The 20,377-nt window shown below is 36.2% G+C and overlaps 1 protein-coding gene across 3 annotated transcripts in view; it reads left to right on the forward strand.

Annotated features, from left to right (window-relative positions):
* The window catches only part of ZCCHC7 (zinc finger CCHC-type containing 7), a 248,564-nt gene that overhangs the window by 58,119 nt on the left and 170,068 nt on the right, over positions 1-20,377 (forward strand). The window lies entirely within an intron of this gene.

Genomic DNA, 20,377 nt, shown 5'->3' on the forward strand with positions numbered 1-20,377 from the left:
GGGTATATTTGATATTCTACAAATGTAACAACTAGATTTAATTGGCTAAGTAGTTTAAAATTATAGCAGAAAGAAATTATAGGATAAGAGTTTGTCCTTCTCTCTTTTTTTAATGAAAACTTCCCTTTAGGAATTTATTAGAAGTACATTTTTAAATGCAGAATTCTCCTATAAACACTCTAGAAAAAAGAAAGACATTGTTCATTGTTATTTTACTGATAAGTAAAATTGAGTTAAAAAATAGATGTAAAAAAATTCTAACACTAGGAAAACAGCAGTACAATTCGGTTGGTTTTAACATATTCAGTACATAGTGTAAAACAGTATTTGTTTTTTAAAAATTGGTATAGTTTCCCAATTTCAAAAAATACTGTCTTCTTTTTTTGAATGCTGTATTTATTTTGGTAGCTTATTCTGAACATTTCACTTATTTATAGAGGAATAATTTTACATTATTTTGATAACACTTTTTTGTCCTTTGTCATAAAGCAAACAAAAATATTATTGGTGTGAAAGTTATGGAATTGATATATTGGAAACTCTTATTTCAGTTGCAAAATTTAGGGGTTCTAGGCCATTATATATAATTTAAATAAAAATTTTATATATTTTTCAGGCAGATATTTGAGATGTGTATCAAAATACTTTTAATCAAGTAATCAAGAAAATGAATGTCTTTTCTCCCAAACATAAAGGGTACATTTGAACCTCTAATCCATTTTGCTGATTTGGACATTTTAGATCATTTGGTGGTTTAATTTACAAAGAGTAAATATTTGGGGGTTGAATTTGAATCTTTTCAAATCTGTTAGGTTAATCCTGGATATTTAGCCAAAATTTTTTCCCTGGCGCTTTAGGAGAATAGCTCAAAGTGAAAATGTACAGATACTTAAGTCTAACACACATATTACAACATTGTAACAGATTACTTTAATCTTACTTAAATATTTAAGTTAAATGTGGATGTGTAGGTTTTTTAAAAATTGGATAAGGCTAACAAGAAACTTAGAGTATTTTATGTTATAGCTTTCTTTGTTATTATCTTTTCCTTCCTGTTTATTCATGATTTGCAAAAGGTAGATGAGGTTTTTTCCCCTTGTTTCAGTTGTTCAGATGATATTTAATGGAAAAGCATGAACTTTGAAGAGCAGGGTCTACATCTAGAGAAGAAGAGGCTGCTACTTAAAATCAGTCTTGGGTCTTCAGAGACTTCTTCTAGAGCCTTTGTGATTTGCTTTAAAATGTTGAAACTTTGTCACAAATCTTAAAAGGGGGTGAAATGACAACAGGTGTTTACAGCAGCATTATTCATAATAGTCAAGACATGGAACTAACCCAAATGTCCATCAGTTGATGAATAGGTAAATAAGCTGTAGTATATTTGTATAATGGAATATTATTCAGCTATAAAAAGGCATGAAGTATTGATACATGCTACAACATGCATAAACCCCAAAAACATTAGGCTACTTGCAAGAAGCCAGGCATGAAAGACTACATATTCTGTGACTTCATTTATGTGAAATGTCTAAAATAGGCAAATCCATAGAGACCGGAAGTAGATGAGTGGTTTCCTGTGGTTTATGAAGATGTTCTGGAATTTTACAGGAGTCATGGTCATGCAAAGCTGTTTCAATATATTACAAACCACTGAATTTAAAAGGGTAGCTTTTACAGTATGTGACATATCTCAGTTTAAAAAAGGGGGGTGAAATATATAAATTGCTGGTTTATAGAGAGATTATTACCAGAAGAGCTTGTCAGTGTTCATTTTTCCTTGATATGTAAAACCTCATTCAGGAACTGAGAGAACTGAACCTATTGATAGGAAAATGGGCTGGCAGGTTGAGGCTGGCCTTTTTGGGAGTTTTTTTAAAAAATTATAAGATTGCAGTTATCAGTCTTTTATAAAACCTTAATAGGATTTTAATTTGTATTAATCATAGAGGTATATTTTATCTGTCTGCTATATCTTCATATGAACATTATTTTTACTTACGTATTTTTATGTATCATTTAAAGATTTGTGAAATTTAGGTGTAGAAACTTAAAAGATGAACATAGCCTTGTGGAAAATCAGGCTATCTTGAAATTGTGCTATTATTTGTGAGGTTTTAGTGTACTCATTTCAGTTTGAGAGATGGACAACCTTTCAGGTAAATTGTAGATACTATGTTAAGTTGTAGAAACTTATCCTGCTGGAAATATTTAGGAAAATAAGAGTAATTTTATATTAAAATCAGTGTAGATATTTATGAAATATATACTGTTATGTTGATTAAAAACTTTTCTTTGTACTTTTTGCATTAAAAATGTTACAGCTCACCATTAGGTTTGTAAGACGTCATGTGACCAAAATTAGGCATTTCTAAAATTTAATGAGTAACAGTACAGTGTGTACCTTTTTGAAATTGTGAGAACATTCATTTTGTAATGCAGAGGAGAGAGAATAGATATTTGAATATAAAGTATCAGTTCAGCTTTCAAAATCAATCCACTGTAAAATACTGGTTGCCTTAGAGGTCAGTCATTCTGAATTGTATGCTGTATTATTTGAAGTGTGGTTTGTTTTCAACCTGCTGCAGAAATCCTTTCCCTTCAGTTATATTTTGGAGCTGCTATGTGAGTACATTGCGAGATTGACTAGCTTTTTAGGGCTTGGGTCCCATAGGCATTCTTAGCAACTTGCTTTCACAGCTCTTGCTTTTATATTCAGCTGAAACCAAAAAATTGATATCTGAAGAGTTTTGACTTACAGAAATAGCAGAATTTATATGGGTCAACCAAAGAGTCATTTGCTTCAGATTGCTAGGCGTAGGAGTACAATTTCTGTACTAATAGTAACTATTTATTCATTGTACTTTGCTTTGCGCCTTACATGTATTAACTCATTTTATCCTCACAACAACCCAGTGAAGTGGTACTATTACCATCTCATTTATAGATGAAGAAATAGGTCTGAGGAGGTAATGTCCCAAAGTAAATGGGAGGCTCAGGATTTCAACCCAAGCAGTCTTGCTCCAGTTTATCCACAATGTTATGTTGCCTTCTACTCCTGACCTAGCCCCCTTTTCACCCTCTGGTAGTTTTGTAAATTAAACCTAATTCTTTCTCTTGCCTTGAGCCTTTCTTCTTTCCCTACCCAGTGTTAATTAGGTGTAGGATTTTTTATCGCATTGTATTTGTTTTATAATTGTGTCTTATTCCAGATGTGTTTTGTAACTATAGGAATAGATACTTAAGGAGTCTTTCAGCAGAATTTACTATACTGATGTTCACACTTGCACATGTTATTTTGTAAATTGCAGAAGCCTTCTATGGTTTGTGTCAGTTCAGCTAACACTTGTTGAATGCTTTTGTGTCAGATCTTATTATGTAGCAACTTAATATGTGTAATAATGTTGTTAGCTGAATTGATAAATGTAGGAATCAACTTAGTCTGTGTCATCAGAAGATTCAGACAGTGTTTTGGATCACTGGTAATGTAAGTTGTTTCCTGTTTTATTCAGTTTGTAATGGCAGTTTTCCAGGTTCCCATTATCGGCTTCCATCAAGGGAACAAGCATTCAAAAAACATGCCAGAGCTGGGAGAGCAAGAGGTATTCTATTTTTCATTCCTAGGGCCTGGTCTCTTACTCATCCTGAATCCCCTGTTCTCTCTCTTTGTGAAATTCTTTACTGTGTTTGGTATTAGAAGGGAAATAGTATTAATACCCTAAAGAAGGCAGTTTGATTTAACATTATATTCAAATCACCACGTATATCCACAGTTGCTTAAAAATCATATAGTCTATTGCAGTGGTGTATGAATCTGGTTTGCTAATGGGGCAATTTGTACAAAGTGCATTTATGCATATCAGATTCTTGGACAGATAAATATCTGGGTTGTTTTGTGGGTTACTTACATTAAATGGAATGACTGTGGAGTAGAATTCTTGGGCCCAAGCAGCCTGAAATTTTGCCTTAAGGAAATAAACTAAAACTGAAGGGTTCATTTTAAAATGGAAAAGCTAAGGCCAAGTTGAACAATTTTTTTTTTTAAGATGTTATTTATTTGACAGAGCACAAGCAGAGGGAGAAAGAGCGAGAAGCAGGCTCCCTGCTGAGCAAGGAGCCCGATGTGGGACTCGATCCCAGGACCCTGGGATCATGACCCGGGCCGAAGGCAGCCGCTTAACTGACTGAACCGCCCAGTCGTTCCAAGTTGAACAATTTTTGAGTCTGAGAATGAAATGATACTTTATTGAATTGCTCTTGTACTAATTTTTTTTAGCATATAAAAACTGTCTAGTGTTAGATTATTGGTAGGTATTTTTTAAAGATTTTATTTATTTGACAGAGAGAGACACAGTGAGAGAGGGAACACAAGCAGGGGGAGTGGGAGAGGGAGAAGCAGGCTTCCCACGGAGCAAGGAGCCCGACACGGGGGGCTCAATCCCAGGACCCTGGGATCATGACCTGAGCCAAAGGCAGACACTTAACGACTGAGCCACCCAGGTGCCCCAGATTATCGGTAGTTTGATAATAGAGACCATTAATGTAGTAATGGTTAGATTAGTTCTTATGCTATTTTTGGTGTGCCGGAACCTAAGGAAGCAGCCATCTTATATAAAAGTTTTATTGTTTACTGTTGCCGTTACATGTTTTTGTACATATGGCTAAATAAATCTTTGATTTAAAAGCTAGAAAAATAAAATATGAATAAATATTACTTAGACAAAGTTTCCATTATGAAGTCCATAAGAGAAAGAATAATAGAAGGGGATAAACTGATGAAAATTGAGGTTAAAGTGACCTATGCATAAAAGGTTTTAAACTGGTTGAGTAAATGAGTGTATTCTTTAACTTAGGTATTGTTTTATAAATACTTCATCATCACATTTAGAAATAGCAATATAAAAGAATATCAGTTTATGGTCCTGGAGATATTGATTGTTTTCCAGTGAGCTCCACCTTGTCAGATACTGTGGTCCTGGCTCAGTCCTCTTTCCTAATTATTCATCAGCCACTGACATTTTTTTTTTCCCCCTTGGCCTCAAGGATACCTCCTGTCTTGGTTTTCCTACCTTGCTGGCCATAGCAAGGATTCTTTGGTCAGATCATCCTTTCTGTAGAGGTCTTATAGTGTGGGTAATGCTTGAGAGTAGGGCTTATAAAGCTAGTTTGTTTTTATAAATCTTGGTTTTGCTGCTTATTATGTGACCTTGGGCAAATCATTCACCTTCTTGTGCTTTGATTTCCTGATCTGTAAAATGGAGGCTTATTATGAAGATTAAAGAGCTTAATATACATAGTAAAGCTTTTAGACTAGTATTTGGTGCATAGTATGTGTTACCTATTACTATTATTGTTCTGACCTTTAAACATTGTTGGCCTTAGGTGTTAATCTTCAGGCCTTTTCTCTTCTCAAATATTACTTCCTACAGGATTTTTAAATTTTTGTGGCTTTCCTCTGAAGTCCAGACTATTTCCTTTTGCTTTTTTTCAGCTTTATTGAGGTATAATTGACACTCTTGTATGTTTAATAGACATCTTAAGAAATCACATGTGGGGGTGCCTGACTGGCTCAGTCAGTGGAGCATATGACTCTTGATCTTGAGGTTGTAAGTTTGAGCACCCCACATTGGGTATAGAGTTACTTAAGAAAAGAAATAAATCACATCTGAGGTCTTGATTTGGCTTTCCTCTTCCCTCCTCTGTCCTTAGACTTTTTATTTTAGCAAAAGGAAACTCCGTTTTTCCAGTTGCCAAAAAACACTAGTCATCTCTCTTCTTTCTCTCACACTGGAGATTCAGTCCATTCATAAGAACAGTTAGTTTTGGAATATATCTAGAATCTGATCCTCCAGTAACCAACCTGGGTGGGTATCATCTCTTGATGGATTGTTGCAATAGCCTTCTAGCTGTTCTTTCTGCAGATATTTTTATCTTCCTATGTTCTGATCTCCATAATGCAGTCACAGCAACCCTTTTGGTCAGGTCATACGACTTCTTTGCTCAAAACCTTCCAGTGGATTCTTACCTCACACAGTGAAATTTAGAATCCTTACCTTGAACTACAAGGCCTTTCATGACTTGCCCGCAAGTCCAGGGGACCCCCATCCCAGCTGTTTTATCTGTCTTAACCTCTCATTGTTTTTCTGCTTTATTCAGCATTGGCCAGACTAGTCTCCTTCCTCTTTCTAGGATGTACTATGCATTCTTCAGCTTAAGAGGGTGAAATTTTTTTTTTTCTCCAGAGTTAATATTTTATTGTGGAATGCCCAGGTTATTTCACATTATAATTTATGAGATAATTCTTCATAATGAAGTTATTATGTATTCAGAGTATGCCTGTCTCTGTGAATACATCTCAAAGGCACATGCTAAACCATCTCCCAGGGATATTTGACTAGATCCAAAAAGGATTTGACCTTTTGATACACATGGCTGCCTTTTCCTAGTGCACCTGGAACCAAGGATACAGTAAAGAATACACAGTCTACAGCAGGACCTAAGGCACCTTGGACTCTTTCCTGGATGCTGCTCTCAAGAAACAAACAGCAAGTCGCTTAGTCAAGTTAGTGTACTTCATGTAGTAAGTGGAAAAACAAAGAGAAACACAGAAACACATGCTCAAAAAAACACACAGGCACTCACACATAAATGTCTTCTTCTAATATCTTCTAATATCTCTGTATGCCTAGCTCCCTCTCTTATTTCAGGTCTCTTGAATGTCACTCTATCAGATAAATCTTCCATGACCAGTCTATTTTATTTTATTTATTTTTTTTAAAAGATTTTATTTATTTATTTGACAGAGAAAGACACAGTGAGACAAGGAACATAAGCAAGGGGAGTGAGAGTGGGAGAAGCAGGCTTCCCGCTGAGCAGGGAGCCCGATGCGGGGCTCGATCCCAGGACCCTGGGATCATGACCTGAGCCGAAGGCAGACACTTAACGACTGAACCACCCAGGTGCCCCTATGACCACTCTATTTTAAATACTAGTGTCATCCTCTTCATCTCTTTACATTGCTTTATTATTTTTTTCTCAGTACTTTCTACCACCAGACATATATATCTGATGACTCTCTACTTTTCCTTCCCCCTACTCCCCTCCCCATGGTCTTCTACCTTCTAGACGTGTGGTGGTGTTTTTTTATTCTTTGTCTACCCTTAACACAGTATAATGCCTAGTATAGAACTCAGTAAATTATTTCTTTGATGAGTAAATGAGTGACTGGACATAGATTATTAAAAAAGAAGGCATAGATACCTTGGGGTTGTTTATGTTACGTAGCATATTCCAATAGAGGGGGGATCAGAATCTCTTTAAGTGTAGCCAAGTCAATTTTATGGCATAGTTCCTTAGAACCCCTCTAGGTTGCATTGGATCCTTTAGATTTTTCTGCAAGTTTCTAGATCTCTTAGTACACCTTAAATTTCAGAATACCTAATAAGTTGCTTTCTCTGTGTATATCGTTAATCCCCTGCTGGGCTCTTTTCTTAGCATGTGGTGTCACCTTGAACCAGACTTTAATAAAGGTTGGCACAAACTTTGCCTGTACTTCAGGAGGCAACTGGCAGAGTCTAGGCTGAACGTTTCTACAGGTCACAGGAGACATCTACGGATAGTCAGTCAAGGTCCTTTAGTATATCTTGAAGTCCTTAAAAGATCTTTTACTATTGTATGTTCAAGTGTTTGATCATGCACCATCATTTAGGAATTGTGGGCATCCACCCTCATTTGGAAACTCATTTGGCAAATGTCTACCATTCCAGGTATTTCATTTGATTTGGTGTAAATGGTATAATAATTTGAATATCAGGTTACAGTTTGGAACCTTTAAATAAGTAAATTGACTTACTGTTTTGTATATAAATACAAATCTTTTTCCTACTTTCCTTAAAGAATGTATTAGTTTCCTAGGGCTGCTAGGACGGGCCATAAACTTGTTGGCTTAAAATAGCAATCTATTCTCTCACAGTTTTAGAGGCCAGGAATCTGAAATCAGAGTTGCTTCTAGAGGCTTGAGGGAGTCCCATTCATGCTTCTTTTCTAAATCCTTGGTGTTCCTGGGCTTGTAGATGTATCACTCCAGTCTCTGTCTTCACATGGCTTTCTTCTACCTATTTACAGTCTTGAATTTACCTTTCCTTTCTCCTCTGAGGTCACTAGTCATTGACTAAAGGCCCCCCCTCCCCAAATCCATGATAATCTTCTCTCAAGATCTTTAACTTGATTATATCTGGAAAGGCCGTATTTCCAAATAAAGTCATATTTACAGGTACTAGAGGTTAGTGCACTGCAGGAAATACATGTTGATTCATGTATCTCATTTTTATTAAAATTTCAATCAATTTGCTTAACATCTCATGCAGTAAATCTGTTGCCTGTTTTTATTGACACGTGCATGATAATTTGGAGGTTATATTTCCCCACCCCACCTCATCCCCATTACTTAGAAAAATGAGCTCTTGCCTTTTCACAGGTAGGATTCTGAGTGAGGAAGAATCTTTTTTGTTAAATGCACTTGCTGTTTCTTTCAGGGTATTAAAAATGTCTTCTGAACATACATATATATTTAGTTTAACGCTTATTTATTTTTACTTTTTAAATTTTCTTTATCATACCTCATAAGGATAGTATATAAATAAATCTTGAAATTTGGGGCAGGAGAAGTGGGAAACATTAATCCACTTCTAAGGCTGACATCATTTAAAATAACTGATTCCAAGGATGAGCAGAATATATTTTATTTAATAGTAATGAGAGAGAGATTTTCATAAACTTTTATCCAAAGTAACTAGATTCACACATTCAGTATAAAGGGTGTTAGGAAAATGTAAAGTTCATTAATATGCTGTATATTTTTATCCCCTTGAATGTAATTTCGAGATTATATACTGTAATAGGATTTATGACATTATACTGTTTAATCTTTAGGGTGTTACAAACACATCAAGGACAGTTGGCAGTAACTGAAGTTTGCCTGAATTTTAAGAATGTATTAGTATTACAGGATATCATGAGTTATACTTTAAAATAAACAAAATTTATACTCTTAGAATATTTATAGATTCAAAGACATTTTTTTCTGCAGGCCAAGAATAAAATCTTTAAGAACTAGCCAGATGAATTAAAGATGAAATGATTTATTTCTAAGGTTAGGCCTTAATTAATACATGGGGGATGATCTTGGCATTTCTTCAAAGTATTTGTTTGTGTATCTGAATTTGCACCTCCTCTGTAACCTAACTGGGATTTATAAAATGGAACAATCTCTTTTCTCCAATTTGGCACTCAAAAGGAGCTCTGACTTACAAAAGGTAAGTGTATTTTTCTCAGGAAGAGCTTACCATTTTAAAATAAGACAACAGAAACAATGGCCCAACGAACCTTCCCCAGTGCTTTTTTTCTTTGTGTACCACAAATACGTTGATATAAAACGTGTATATTATTTGAGTCTTTAAACCTAAGTTGCTTTTTGTTTGTTTTAATTCCATTGTTTATCATTTCTTTTATGTTGGATTTGAATAGTTTAGACTGTAAGCTCATAAAGGGCAAAGAATTTATCTTTTCAGCTAGTGGTCTTGACACTATCATGCACAAGTAGGTACTTATAAGCTGTTTGATGTCATTGTTTCCTCTCTGGAAGAAGAAAGGATCATTGGAAAGAAACGGAATTTTGAGATCTCTGGAAATCACATTTTTCACGTAGTTGCCCTTTTTTAAAAATGCAAGTGGTAGTTTGATAGTCTTTTTGCCCTATTTTGAGTTGGAGGTTGTTTGATATATTTTTGTCTTACGTATTTTATCTACATACATTGAAAATGCCATCAGACACTGTACACCTTTTGCTTTCTGTTTTCAAGCGTATTTTAAAGATCTCAAAAGATGGACTACTACTCTGTCTGTTGTTCATCTTTCATTCCTAAATTCAAGTTTTATTCTGGTGTCATATTTTTTCTCTCTGAAGAACTAACTTCCTTTAGCATTTGTTTTGGAGCAGATCTGTTGGCAGTGAATTCTCTTGGTTTTCCTTCATCTGAGAATATTTTTATTTTACCCTCATTCCTGAAGGATATTTTCCCTGAATATGGAATTCTGGGTTAACAGTTCTTTTCTGTCAGTGCTTAAAAATGTTGTTCTACTTCCTTCCAGCCTCTGGTTTCTGATGAGAAATTCTCCATCGTTCCAGTTTTGTTCCCGTGTAAGTAAGCAAGTAAAGCTGAAAATTTTGGATCTTCAGGTTGCTATTTCCTCAAATACTTTTTTCTTTCTGCACCACACTCTCTTTTTCTTCTTGAACTCCAGTGAAATGAGTATTAGATCTCTTGGTATTGTTCTACAAGTCCTTGAGGTTTTTGTTTTGTTTTTAAATATTTTTTTCTCTCTCTTCAGAATGGGTATTTTCTGTTAATCTATCTTTGAGGGTCACTGGCTATTTCCTCTGTCATATTCATGTGGCTATTGAGCCTGTCCAGTGGACTTTTCATTTTGGTTATTGTACTTTTCAGTTTCTAAATTTTTCTTTCTGTTCTTTATATCTTTTATTTCTTTGAAGAGATTTCCCATCTTTCTGTTCATTCTATGAGTCTTTGCTTTTACATTTTGGAACATTTTTATAGTAGCTTTTTAAAGTCTTTGTCAGATAAATCCGTCAGTGTTGACATCTGCTATTTGTCTTTCCTCATAAATTGAAGTTTTCCTAGTTCTTCATGTGTCAATTTTTTTTTTTTTTTGCATTATATTCTGGACAATCTGAGTATTACACTGTAAGACTGTGTCTTGTTTAAATCCTACAATGAATGTTGATATTTTTGTTTTAGTTGGTGATCAATCTGGTTAGGTTTGGGCTGCAAGTTCTACCAGCCTCTTGAGGGTCATGGTTCTAATATTAGTTCCTTTTACAAAACCTTTGCCCTACCATGAATGTGTCTTGCATGTGTGCCAAACAGTGGCCAATATGAAACTGGTTGGTTGTCGGCCCTGTAGTTCAGTTCTCAATGTTTGTGGTATGCTATTTTAGCCTCAGCTCCTCACAGGTTAAGGGTGAGCCCAGAAGTTCAACAACCTCATGGGGTTGCTTTCCTGAGCTTCTCCCTTTTTATAATCTCCTTGGTACTTTTGGTTACCTGGCCCCCTCTCCTTTTGGTCCTCCAGCCATAGAGTAAGAGCTTTAGTTACCCCTTCCTACTGCATACTTCTTGCAACTGTATCTACTTATGGGGCCAAGTAGCAAGAAGACAGAAAAAAGTGAGCAGCGGGAGTTCATACCGTTTTCTTGAAGAAGTCTTCCCCCCCTCAGAGTTTAGACTCTGGACCCCATTGCTGCACCTGTTACTTCCTTCACCACCATCACAAGATTGCCTGGGGACTAGGGTACAAGGGAATGCTGAAAAGAACACAAACCCAGGGAATTTTCTCTACTCTGAATGGTAGGAGACTCCTTTTCTGCTCCTCAAGCTGCAACTGCGGGGCTTGGCCTAGAGTTCCCTCCTTTTGCCAGAGTGCCCACTTGCAGGTTTCTCCTGTTGAGTCTAGGCCAGAGGAGACCAAAGAGGGGAAAATGGTAAACTCACCATCAGTTTGCTGCTGATTCAAATTCTGATCTTCCCTAATCCGCCTGCTAATGTTTACTTTTCAGATTCCTTAAAGAGCTGCTTTGAGGCGCCTGGGTGGCTCAGTTGGTTAAGCATCAGCCTTCGGCTCAGGTCATGATCCCAGGGTCCTGGGATCAAGCCCCGAGTCCGGGCTCCCTGCTCAGTGGCGAGCCCGCTTCTCCCTCTCCCTCTGCCCGCTGCTACCCTGCTTTGGTCTCTCTGTGTCAAATAAATAAATAAAATCTTAAAAAAAAAAAAAGTATACATGAAGAAACTAGCCTGTTTATGGGTATTAAATGTTCAAATTTATAAAAACATTTTGGGCACTGGAAGCCATTGGGATTTTTGCTTTTTGAAATAAGCATGGTATGTAAATCTTTTCCTATATGAAAAGTAATTTTATCTTATTTTTATATCTTTCTAATTTGTCACAAGTACGATTCCAGTCCAAATATCTAACAACTATTTTCTAGTAAGTTTTGTTTTCGTTTGTTGTACTTACTAGAAGTACATTGGGTTTCACTTTTTTTTTTTTTATCACTGGTGCATTTTTGGGAAAGTTTACTGACAATTTTTCTTTCATATATCTTTTTCTCTTTTCATTATTTCTTATGTTTCTTCTTATCTTTCTTTCCTTTTCTGTCCTTTTTGTGTTTTCATTACTATATTTATTTAGGCTCCTCCCTCCCTTCTCCCTGAGTCTTGCTAAAATAGATGGATAGGAATTATATAGGGGTGATCTCTGGAGAGTTTAAATTCTGACTAGGAAAATAACCCATTATCTCCCCCTCCCCCCAGCTGTCCCCTTGGCTAATTAGAATTCCAAAGGGCATTAATAACCATTTAAATCGGATTATACCTGCAGTTGCTAAAGGTGAGATTCAGGCTGTTTAACCCCCTGTTGACAAACCCAACACCGGTCAAAACTGGGTAGGAATTCAGCATTTTATTTCATTTCTGTCCTAAGGAAGAAAATCTGCAAACTAGGTGACACAAAGTTTGTACAGACCATTCCACCTGCCCACTTGCAGCAGTCTAGTTTCCAACAGCACAAGGAAGCCCTGCCATTAATTCAGCCTTCATTAGAAGACCAAAGCTAACTAGCATGATCTTGTGAAAATAACATTTGCACTGTTTGTGAAAGCCCATTGGGTCAGAGCTGTAGAAAACCATGTAACAGTAAATAATTCTGTAGTTAAATGCAAAAGTGTTACTTACAAAGAGCTAAAAACACTCTTCTTAGCAACTCATGTTGCAACAGTAATTTGACAATAGAGATCTCCCAAGGAGTATTAAGCTGGTGGAAAAACAGCTATAATTTCTCAATTTTAGATAAAAACAGTGGAAATTGACCAATCTTAAGAGTCAGAAGAAACCCTACCAAAAAAGGAAGAAAAAAGAGGAAGAAGAAACCCTACAGGTTTAGTTCAGATTCCCTCATGTAGGTGTTCTTTCTCCAACACAGTGGACACGGTCACCTAGTCTCTGTGTAAACATCTCAGTAACAGCAAGTATTAAAAGGTCCTGTAATCAGATGACTTGTCATTGTCAGAGAATCCTGATCTGAAATGACTATTATTTGTTCATTTTTCTTTTACCACCTGAGTCATAGAGTATTATTTGAATATAGCTGCATGTTCGCTTGTTTTCTCCACTCCATATCCCCTGACCCTGCCACTAGATCAGATAATGTACTTTTTAAAATTTAAAAATATATTGGAGAATAAAATGTTTACTAAGCATGGCTGTAGGAGAGCACTCTTCATACATGGTTGAAATTGAAAATTTTTAGAGCAACTAAAGGAACAATCAGATGAAATGTAGATCTTTTTCCATGTAACAGGCCATTTCTCAAAGAATTACTCTTTTCACTGCTAATGTGTGTGTCAGCTTTGGGAAAATGTAGATTCAGGAGCTAAGTAAGAAAAATTAGTTGATTTGAGAAAAAGACATCTACTGGAATCTACACAGCAGTCCTTCAACAAAGATATCTATTAGTCAATAGATGTCATCCCCTACACCTGTCTAAAACGACTCATTTCTTTTCCTGATTACCACTTATAGATTTTTCCCTTTTAAAAAAAACTTTACACAAAATGTAAACTTCATACATTGGGATTATTCTTTGGTCTGGATCTTTTCTTTGAATTAAATAAGCTTTGGGATGCTTATTTAGATGTTCAATGGAACAGTGTGGAGAACAGTAATTGTGTTTGGGCTAAAGAATTAATCCATTTAGTCATGGGAAACATTACTTAGCTTTTCCTTAGCAGCTGAATTGTGGTGCAACTTAGGGCTATTTTAGGATTTTAACCTCAAATAGAAACTTTTAGAAATGAAAGTTTATTTGTATTGAGGAACATATACTTTTGGATAATGAGCCATTGAACTGATTTCAATGAAAGTAAAATTGTTTTTCAATTCACAGTTTTTATTTTACGTTTAACCGTGAACTGAAAGCTGTATCTTTGTATCGCCCAAATTAAAAAAAAAAAAAGAAAAGAAATAGGATCTTTAAGTCAGAAAAATATATTCTAACAAAGAAAGTGGTTTAATAGATAATAATTGGATGGCTTCAGAAAGGACTTGTAAGTTCAAAAATTTCTGATGGTTATTATACTTTTTACTGTGTCATTCAGGAATTGTAATAAAATTACTTTGATAACTGTAATTATTCTCTTAAAATAGAAAAATTTACTGCATTTTGGTTACTAACAGGCCAAAAACAGGGTGTTGGGAAAGTCGTTTTCCATCTTAGAAGAATAATTATCCCATACATTATGTAAAGCATTAAAAAAATTATTAGTTTAAATGATTGGCTAAGAGGGAATTTCCCAACTGATATAAGCATATATACAGCTGTGCTCTAGTCTGCCAATACCTGTAGCCTAAAGAAAAATCTAGTAACCTTTTTTTTTTTACTTTGTGCTTATTGTAGCCTCTTTATGATGTTGGATTTTTCCTGTGCTTCATATAATATTTTGTATGTACTACCACTTAACAAATATTTACTGAGCAGTGTTTATGCCTAGTATAGAGTTGAACTGTACTGAGATGGATGGGCATGTATTAAGAAGAAGAAACAAGTTCTGGTTTCAGCTCAGACCTTCAAAGTAGGAAGTTAAGGCTATTTAGCTTACTTCCAAACCTCTTTATAAGCTTCCCTCAAAGAATTACCTCTTTGTATGTGAGTGTATGTGTGTATGGGAATACTGCTGAACCTTACACACTCTGCAGTAGAGGTTTTTTTTTAATAGCAGCTTTATTGAGATATAATTTACGTATCATATAATTCACCCATTTAAAGTGTGTGATTCAGTGGTTTTTAGCTTATTCACTGAGTTGTGCAAGTGTCACTGTAATTAATATTGAAACATTTTCATCACTCCCCTGTTACCCCCAAAACTCTCAGCCCAGGGCAATCACTAATACTCTCTGTCTCATAGATTTGCCTAGTTTGGACATTTCACATAGTAGTAGAATCTACAATATGTGGTTCTTTGTGTCTGCCTTCTTTCACTTAAAAATGTTTTCAAGGTTTATCCATGTTATATCATGTGTCAGAACTTAATGCCTTTTTATGGCCGAATAATACTCCATCGTATCCAGTGTGTATGGGTATAACACATTTTGCTTATCCATTATCAGTTGAGGGACATTTGGGTTGTTTTCACTTTTTGGCTATTAAGAATGATAGTCAAAATGGCTGTAAACATTTGTGTACAAGTTTTCCATGGACATATCTTTTTAATTCTTTTGGCTGTATCCCAGGAATGGAATTGCTGGCTCTTAACTCATTTCTCTTCTTGAGAGTGCCTAATTTACTCTTAGCTTAATGTCATTTTCCTCACTTCCAATCTCACAGATCAGGCCCTAGTTACTTCTCTGACCATCCTGTTGTTTCGTCTGAGGGGATTGCGTTTGTCTGTCAAGGCATGCCTCACATGTATCTCCTTTGTGAAATCGATAATCATTTTTGACTTAATCTTTAGCACTTGACTCATAATGCTGTTGTATTAAATTTTATGATAGTTTGATAATGTGATTATGTGTATTAGTCTCACTAGATTTTGAATTCTTGAGTACAGGGATTGCCAGGAGCATTTGTTTCTTTGATGAATAGCAAAATGCCTGGCACACAGCACTTAGTAAGGGTTGTTGTATTTTTTTTTTTAAAGATGTATTTATTTATTTAAGAGACAGAGAGTACAAGCAGGGGGAGAGGCAGAAGGAGAGGGAAAAGCAGACGCCCCGCTGAGCTGGGAGCCTGATGTGGGGCTCCATCCGAGGACCTGGAGATCCTGACCGGAGCTGAAGGCAGACGCTTAACCATCTGAGCCACCCAGGCACCCCAAGGGTTGTTGTTTTAACTTTTGTAGTCTTCTTGCTCAGTTTCTCTGTGATGTAAATCCATCTTACATACTACTGATTTTCCTGTTCCTCATACTGGCATTCAGGACTTTCTGGTTTCTACCTCACCCACCAAAGCACTCATTGTTTCCCCAGATTTTCTTCCTTTTCAGCTTTCTCATTTCTTTCTGCTTTTCCCCCTGTGCAGAATGTGCTTTTCTATCCTGTCTTAACCTTTTGATAGCCTTAATTACCTTTCAAGCCATTTGTGAATCAGGTCGTCAGACATATTCCTAAAAGACATTTAAGAATGTTCATCTGGGGGCGCCTGGGTGGCTGAGTCGTTGGGCGTCTGCCTTCAGCTCAGGTCATGATCGCAGGGTCCTGGGATCGAGCCCCGCGTCGGGCTCCCTGCTCCGTGGGAAGCCTGCTTCTCCCACTCCCCTGCTTGTGCTCCCTCTCTCACTGTGTCTCTCTCGGTCAAATAAATAAATAAAAACTTTAAAAAAAAAAAAAAAAGAGAATGTTCATCTGTATTTCTAGGGTCAGCCTAAACATTGGAATCTATACTATGCACTTATCTTGTTCTCTTAGATTTTAGACTAAGGAACAGAATGTACATTTAGGCAGTCTCTAGTTTTCAAAGCCTGTTTTACAAATTACTGGTACAAATGAATGACCACCAACACCTGTATCTCTAGCTGCCTATCCAACCCAAACAGTTCTTCCCTCCTTTCTGTTTCCCCATACGGCTTTTCTTTTCTGCTCCTGTTAAGGTGCCCTTCTTTTTCTTCAGTAGGTATATGCCCAGCTTTTCTGGTGAGAGGATGGCCTCATGAATGACTTGTTTTGTGGAAAGCACTTTTCTGAATAACTGTATGTTTGCCAGAGAAGCACCTAGGTAATTCAGGATACCTTTGGTACCTACTGTTTCCTGAGCATGGCATATTGGATTTCTGCTTTTCTGCAGGGCATATATTTATTTATGACAGTTTCAGGATATATTTTAATTTGCATTGATAGAAGCAGCATTAGCTAGGTAGTTGAACCTGGTAAATAGATGACAGTGTGATAATAAAACCAATCTAGTCTTAAAAAGAGAGTGGTAGTTTCATGTAATCTGTGTCAGAAGTATCAAAATTAACTTATCGTGGGTTGATAGCTTCTATTTATTTTTGATAGACTGACTTTAGAAGAATAATATTGATAAGGTGTGGAATTATTTTTTGAGGAGCCAAAAGGCAGCTTAAGAATGTTTTAAAGATGAAAGAGATACTGAGTGTTGTATAAAAAAATATATGGAGGAAATATACTATGATAGAAAGAATGTTAGAAAGTTTATGGGCTTTAGATTCAGATAGACCAGAGAATTCTGTTTGTTTTGACACTGTGAGCCTCAAAGTTTCTCTGCTATAAAAAATGGAGATGATAATACAAAGGCTGTTATTACGAGTGAATGAGAACCTGTGACATGCACTTAGCACAATACCTGCACATAGTAGCTTCCCATGAATGTTTACTAAGTCAAATCTTTTCTATCCTTTTGTTTTTCTCTGTCTTCAGGAATTTCCTTCTCCTTCCTTCCTGGTCAATCCAGATCAATCAGAGTCCACCTGAAATCTCATCTCCTCCATTGAAGCTTTTCCTGTGTAGCCTTTGTGACCTGATTTTCCTCATCTTTAAAATGCAAGAATTGAATTGAATGCCTAGCCCCTCTCTGCTCTTCATTACGATTCTCAGATTGAGACTCAGACTCAGACCTTGGTGTACTGCTCTTTGAACTCCTTTGGCACTTACTTGCCTATATCATATAATTAAGTACTCTGATCTTATACTTGGTGTTAAGTTTTCATCCAAATGTGCATATATTGAAGGCAGGCTCTGAAAATTGGACAAATGCTACTCTATCTGTATTTATCACTTATACTATAGTGGTATTTGAATATATAGAGGAATATTACTCTTGTTTTGTTGGGTCATTATTTTTAATAAGAAAATTGGATGATGGGGGCGCCTGGGTGGCTCAGTCGTTAAGCATCTGCCTTCGGCTCAGGTCATGGTCCCAGGGTCCTGGGATGGAGCCCCACGTCGGGCTCCCTGCTCAGCGGGAAGCCTGCTTCTCCCTCTCCCACTCCCCCTGCTGTGTTCCCTCTCCCGCTGTGTCTCTGTCAAATAAATAAATAAAATCTTTAAAAAAAAAAAAAAAAAGAAAATTGGATGATGGTTAGAACCCAGGTTGGAGTACCTGATTCCCCTGTGATTTAGGAGATAATACCGAGGTCCTATGAAAGTCAACTTAGTAAGTGGTAGGGTAGTGTAAAGTTTAATAGAACCTTGCAGCTCAGGAGCAAGAATCTTAGATTATACAGGTAGAGAAGCAAGCAGGATGAAAACAGGTAATTTAGTATAGGGAATTGAATTATTTGGAGTAATGGTACTTGGGAAACACATCTGAATAAGTAATAGTGTGTGGGATTAGATTACTATAGACTCTAGATGCATTTGGAGGAGTGGGGTGGAGCTTGGGTTTGCACAGACATCATGCTCTAAGTTTAAATGATGTATTCATTATTTTCATGGAACATTTATTCTTCTCAAAGGGAAGATTTATTTTGGGTGTTGTCCTGGTTAACTTCAGGAAGGCTTCTGTGTGAAATTATGCTGGAATTGGTTTTAAGGATGTAAATCCTATAAATCCACAGCTTGAGTAACAAATTGAATCTCTAACAAATACAAGGAATTTAAGAGAAAAATCCCGCTTACAAAAGAATACCTATTATATTACAAGCAGTTACTATATGTACTGATTCCATATTCAAAGAATATCTTTGTATGTTGTTGGATCATTGTCACTGCCTACTCAGATGTTGCAGAACTAGAACTCAGATTTCTTGGATTCTGGTATCTTTTATAAGGCTAAACCCTTAAAAAAAAAAAAGCATACCACATTGCACACCTAAATGAGTAATTGATTTTGTTGAAACACTCAGTCAACAAATATCTGTTATTTTATAACCCAGTATAGGAATGGCAGAAAAATGCATTATAGTTTTTTTGTTTGTTTATTCTCTTCCCATTTCCTTCAGATATATGAAAAATACCGCTAAGAAGTAATATTTGTGATCACGCAAACCAGTGTGTTTTGTGCCTAATATAGCAGTTCAGCAAGTGGGGAAGGTGACTAGGCTAAATATGGAATGTTTAGTGGAAAAAGAAACAACAGAGTTTGAATCCTGGAGAATCTGGTCTAGAGAGACTTGACTGTGTGGAGGAAAGGGAATGGCATTTTAAACCAGGAGAAGTGGTGGTGATGTGTACTGTAAATTAGGTAGGAGAGACTACCTACAAAACTGTTCATTTAGTGCAAAGTTTGAGAGGGATAACTTATACTAGGTTGGTAATGATAGTATTGAAAGTAAGTAAAATATTGCCAAAATGATTTTGAAATGAGTCAAGAGGGCTTGATGACTTGATAAAAGAGTTGATGAAGAGAGGAGTAAAAGAGGGGCGCCTGGGTAGCTTGGTCGGTAAAGCGTCTGCCTTCAGCTCAGGTCATGATCTCAGGCTCCTGGGATCGAGCCCCAGGTCTGGCTCCCTGCTCAGTGGAGAGCCTGCTTCTCCCTCTCCTCCCTGCTCATGCTCTCTCTCTAACTCTGTCTCTCTCTCTGAAATAAATAAAATCTTAAAAAAAAAAGAGATTTGAGATTGCGGGTTTGGGTGATTTTTAAACATGCTTCCGCCACTGACAGAAATAGGGAAGTTGGGAGAAAGAGCCAGTTGAGAAGTAAGATAAAGAAATTATGAAGGTACTTCAAGAAATAGGACTAGAATGTTTGTATCAGGCCTGGAGATATAAATATATGTAGATTTTTGGACATCTTCCATGTCCAAAAAATTTTATGATTTTGGCACACCCAAACCTTCTGCCTTTTGTGTCTCCGGGTCACACTGTCCACTACAGAAATAGGTTTGTTACTTACTTTGAATGAACAGTGAAAGAGTGAACCATTCTTCTTTACAAAGCTGTTTATTAGAGTGGAATTTTATCTATAGATGCAGCCACTTTGCCACATCTCTGGATGGGACTAACAATAAAGTTGTCTAGGCTTTTGCCAAAGGATACTGAAATGAGCAAATGTAACTTAAGATTCTATAGCAGGTAAAAGAATATTTGATTGAAAGGAGACCTGATTTTAAGAACTAGACATTTTTTCAGTAGAATTCATACCTTAAAATATTTTGTTTCACAATTTCTATTGTTTTTTTAAAATATCTAGCTCTTTGTTTCATTATGACCAATTTTAACACTGTAAAAGTTAAATATATTAACACTTTCAGTAGGTTATTATTTAAAACTGAGAATTTAAAATTAATTTTCCCCCTACTGAATTCATTTTTGAACTTCCTGTTCTTTTATATGATATTTGATTTATAAATAT

Source organism: Halichoerus grypus, chromosome 14 (assembly GCF_964656455.1).
Source record: "Halichoerus grypus chromosome 14, mHalGry1.hap1.1, whole genome shotgun sequence".
Taxonomy (NCBI): domain Eukaryota; kingdom Metazoa; phylum Chordata; class Mammalia; order Carnivora; family Phocidae; genus Halichoerus; species Halichoerus grypus.